Source organism: Schistocerca piceifrons, unplaced genomic scaffold (assembly GCF_021461385.2).
Source record: "Schistocerca piceifrons isolate TAMUIC-IGC-003096 unplaced genomic scaffold, iqSchPice1.1 HiC_scaffold_321, whole genome shotgun sequence".
Lineage (NCBI taxonomy): Eukaryota > Metazoa > Arthropoda > Insecta > Orthoptera > Acrididae > Schistocerca > Schistocerca piceifrons.
In genome coordinates this window covers 50,001-55,000 of record NW_025728539.1, presented here as the reverse complement: position 1 = coordinate 55,000, position 5,000 = coordinate 50,001, and the positions used below count along the sequence as shown (strand labels likewise).

General features: G+C 56.7%; 2 non-coding genes and 1 pseudogene across 2 annotated transcripts; all 3 read right to left on the bottom strand.

Annotated features, from left to right (window-relative positions):
• Nucleotides 1–212, bottom strand: part of LOC124745485 — a 4,222-nt pseudogene extending 4,010 nt beyond the window's left edge.
• A 188-nt stretch (nt 213–400) lies between these two features.
• Nucleotides 401–555, bottom strand: LOC124745494. Its single transcript, XR_007011036.1, has one exon. It is a non-coding gene; the product is annotated as a 5.8S ribosomal RNA (ribosomal RNA).
• A 351-nt stretch (nt 556–906) lies between these two features.
• On the bottom strand, nt 907–2,815 carry LOC124745483. The gene has a single exon (XR_007011031.1). It is a non-coding gene; the product is annotated as a small subunit ribosomal RNA (ribosomal RNA).
• Nucleotides 2,816–5,000: the final 2,185 nt, after the last annotated feature.

Here is a 5,000-nt window from a genome sequence, read left to right as displayed (position 1 = left end):
CCTCATTCAAGTTGGACTTGGGCTCGGCGCGAGGCGTCGGGGTAGTGGACCCTCCCAAACACCACATGCCACGACAGGCGGCAGCCTGCGGGGTTCGGTGCTGGACTCTTCCCTGTTCGCTCGCCGCTACTGGGGGAATCCTTGTTAGTTTCTTTTCCTCCGCTTAGTAATATGCTTAAATTCAGCGGGTAGTCTCGCCTGCTCTGAGGTCGTTGTACGAGGTGTCGCACGCCACACCGCCAGCCGGCTGTGCACGCTACCGAGAAAGTACCGGTATGCGAACCGCCAGGCGACGGGCGCGCATCGCACGTTTGAGGAGACGCGGCCGGCCCCACAGGCGGCCGCGACACTCCCAGGTCTGCGAAGCGGGGCAAACGCCGCGCGCTTCAGTATACGTAGCCGACCCTCAGCCAGACGTGGCCCGGGAACGGAATCCATGGACCGCAATGTGCGTTCGAAACGTCGATGTTCATGTGTCCTGCAGTTCACATGTCGACGCGCAATTTGCTGCGTTCTTCATCGACCCACGAGCCGAGTGATCCACCGTCCTGGGTGATCTTTTCTCAGTTTCCGCCGTCTCTTTCGAGACGGTCGCATAGGCGGGAGTGAGGCGTGTGGCGGCCCCTGTTCCAGCGTTCTGTGTCCAACGGCCTCACGGCCGACGGGCGTCGTACGGCTCCACACCGGAGCGGACAGGCACTCGGGCGAAAGTCATTCAAAACCGGCGCCAGGCGCCAGGTGCCGCAGGCCAGCCGCTCCAGCGCTTCAGCGCTCGTACCACACAACATTGCCGCTAGTTTTGAGAGGCACGCGTGGTTCCGCACGCGGCGCACGGCTACGGCGAGCCGTACAGGTAGCGTGTTGCGCGACACGACACGCACATCGAAAGACATGCAGTCTAGTCGGTAATGATCCTTCCGCAGGTTCACCTACGGAAACCTTGTTACGACTTTTACTTCCTCTAAATGATCAAGTTTGGTCATCTTTCCGGTAGCATCGGCAACGACAGAGTCAATGCCGCGTACCAGTCCGAAGACCTCACTAAATCATTCAATCGGTAGTAGCGACGGGCGGTGTGTACAAAGGGCAGGGACGTAATCAACGCGAGCTTATGACTCGCGCTTACTGGGAATTCCTCGTTCATGGGGAACAATTGCAAGCCCCAATCCCTAGCACGAAGGAGGTTCAGCGGGTTACCCCGACCTTTCGGCCTAGGAAGACACGCTGATTCCTTCAGTGTAGCGCGCGTGCGGCCCAGAACATCTAAGGGCATCACAGACCTGTTATTGCTCAATCTCGTGCGGCTAGAAGCCGCCTGTCCCTCTAAGAAGAAAAGTAATCGCTGACAGCACGAAGGATGTCACGCGACTAGTTAGCAGGCTAGAGTCTCGTTCGTTATCGGAATTAACCAGACAAATCGCTCCACCAACTAAGAACGGCCATGCACCACCACCCACCGAATCAAGAAAGAGCTATCAATCTGTCAATCCTTCCGGTGTCCGGGCCTGGTGAGGTTTCCCGTGTTGAGTCAAATTAAGCCGCAGGCTCCACTCCTGGTGGTGCCCTTCCGTCAATTCCTTTAAGTTTCAGCTTTGCAACCATACTTCCCCCGGAACCCAAAAGCTTTGGTTTCCCGGAGGCTGCCCGCCGAGTCATCGGAGGAACTGCGGCGGATCGCTGGCTGGCATCGTTTATGGTTAGAACTAGGGCGGTATCTGATCGCCTTCGAACCTCTAACTTTCGTTCTTGATTAATGAAAACATACTTGGCAAATGCTTTCGCTTCTGTTCGTCTTGCGACGATCCAAGAATTTCACCTCTAACGTCGCAATACGAATGCCCCCGCCTGTCCCTATTAATCATTACCTCGGGTTCCGAAAACCAACAAAATAGAACCGAGGTCCTATTCCATTATTCCATGCACACAGTATTCAGGCGGGCTTGCCTGCTTTAAGCACTCTAATTTGTTCAAAGTAAACGTGCCGGCCCACCGAGACACTCAATAAAGAGCACCCTGGTAGGATTTCAACGGGGTCCGCCTCGGGACGCACGAGCACGCACGAGGCGGTCGCACGCCTTCGGCTCGCCCCACCGGCAGGACGTCCCACGATACATGCCAGTTAAACACCGACGGGCGGTGAACCAACAGCGTGGGACACAAATCCAACTACGAGCTTTTTAACCGCAACAACTTTAATATACGCTATTGGAGCTGGAATTACCGCGGCTGCTGGCACCAGACTTGCCCTCCAATAGATACTCGTTAAAGGATTTAAAGTGTACTCATTCCGATTACGGGGCCTCGGATGAGTCCCGTATCGTTATTTTTCGTCACTACCTCCCCGTGCCGGGAGTGGGTAATTTGCGCGCCTGCTGCCTTCCTTGGATGTGGTAGCCGTTTCTCAGGCTCCCTCTCCGGAATCGAACCCTGATTCCCCGTTACCCGTTACAACCATGGTAGGCGCAGAACCTACCATCGACAGTTGATAAGGCAGACATTTGAAAGATGCGTCGCCGGTACGAGGACCGTGCGATCAGCCCAAAGTTATTCAGAGTCACCAAGGCAAACGGACCGGACGAGCCGACCGATTGGTTTTGATCTAATAAAAGCGTCCCTTCCATCTCTGGTCGGGACTCTGTTTGCATGTATTAGCTCTAGAATTACCACAGTTATCCAAGTAACGTGGGTACGATCTAAGGAACCATAACTGATTTAATGAGCCATTCGCGGTTTCACCTTAATGCGGCTTGTACTGAGACATGCATGGCTTAATCTTTGAGACAAGCATATGACTACTGGCAGGATCAACCAGGGAGCTGCGTCAACTAGAGCTGAGCAGCCGGCCGCCCGGGAGTGTGTCCCGGGGGCCCGCGCGAACACGCAAGCGTCCGCTCAATCATTCTGCAAACAGGAGGAGGCTGAGCTCCCCTGCACAATACACCTCGAAACCCTCTCAGGTCCCGGCGGCGCGCAGCGCCGTCCCAAGTACTTGGTCGGGTTCGAGAGAGGCGCAATCGCCCGGAGTTAGGCGAGTAGACGCTTTCGGTGCGACCACCCGTGCTCCCAACTGAGCTTGCCGCTGCCGACAGAGGCCCGGGAGCGTGCTGTCGTGGCATTGCCGGCGGGAGACAACACGCGCCACCTACGGTGACCGGCAGCTCCAACGCCAGCGCCACAGAAGGACAAAAGCCCCACTTGGGTGCCGAAGCGAACTCTCCCAGCACAGCGCACGCGCCAACACATCCGCACAGCTGCGATACAAACCACCAGCGAGAACCGCTGGGGCGACCGAGCAGCAGACGGCGTCGCGGCGCCGAGCGCCGGGCGGCGGCGCATCCTCAACGCACACAGTCCTCAATCGGACCAGCACACTGAAGATGTCCACCGCGCTTCGCACCGGGCCCGCGAGGACCTACTTTGGCCGCACGGCGCCGCGCGCAGGGTGCGCCGGCGCGCAGCTGCGACGCCTGCCGCGTCCGTCGGCCGGCGCGCCTGCCACTGGCCGCCCCCACCAGCCGGCTGTAGCGCGTGCGCCCACGCACCGCGCGGCCAGCACGCCGGGAGGCGCCCCCTCACCGGCCGGGGACGGTCCCACCCAGCCACCGCCGCGTATCGCTTCACACCCAGATGCCGTTCAGTTTCGTCGGCATGGTGGGTATCGCTGGAACAACCGGTTCGTACCTCAACCTATCGTCGCCATCACCGATTCACCCCTAGCGAGAACAACCGCACCACAACAGGTTACCATTTGTTCATTTGCGTAACTTCACCAGAAAACGCAGGCGTCCATCGCCATTTGCAACTTCAACGATTATTGCATGCCTGTGTCAGGTGTCACGCCACACTACGTCTGCCCACATACACGCAACAAAATGTGCACGCCTAGACAATACGTGGAAGGTGGCCCCCGTACGTATGCGATGTCCATTGCTCGAACGACTGTCAACCGGCCTCTGTAGCATGTCGCAGATATGGAACGCGGTGCACCATGCCATCACGGTGTGTGAGGAGAGACGACTAGGTCCGAATACATCAACAGACAGCTCATGCTGATCGCCATCCACGGCGTCCGTTCCTCCCACACGTCTCTATGGCGTACCACACTGCAATCCAGCTCTCATAGGGAGACGACACGTAGCTGCGTGCACAATATTTGCACTGTATGGTCCGCCGTTTTTGGGCGCAGTCGTTGTACGGTCACACATGTGCCACGATGTATCATTCGGTACATAAGGACGAATGTGCAGTACAGATTGTGGTTTACGCGTACGACATTAGCGGACGGTTGACACAGGCCGCACCACAACGTAGCCTGAGTACGTCGCATGCGAAGGGCATTGAACATGCAAACTTCTCACCAACCAGCTTGCGAAGGCAGGGGGGCAAGGTGGGGACGTGGGGAGGGGCGGCATGTACGTCCTGCTGCCATCCACATTACAGTGTACAGCAGGAGCATGTGGAAAGTCAGCAAGACTTGCAAGGTGTTTAACATGAAGCGATACACAGGGGAGCGGGCAGTGCGAGTAGCGAACTATATTGCGAGGGTTGCGGGTGGGCAACACTACACTAATTGAACGAGTCGTATAACAATTACAGAGCAGGTTTAGGCGACAACATGGGTTACGTTAGGGGACAACGTGGGTTACGTTAGGGGACAACGTGGGTTAGGTTAAGGCACAACGTGGGTTAGGTTAAGGCACAACGTGGGTTAGGTTAAGGCACAACGTGGGTTAGGTTAAGGCACAACGTGGGTTAGGTTAAGGCACAACGTGGGTTAGGTTAAGGCACAACGTGGGTTAGGTTAAGGCACAACGTGGGTTAGGTTAAGGCACAACGTGGGTTAGGTTAAGGCACAACGTGGGTTAGGTTAAGGCACAACGTGGGTTAGGTTAAGGCACAACGTGGGTTAGGTTAAGGCACAACGTGGGTTAGGTTAAGGCACAACATGGGTTAGGTTAAGGTACAACATGGGTTAGGTTAAGGTACAACATGGGTTAGGT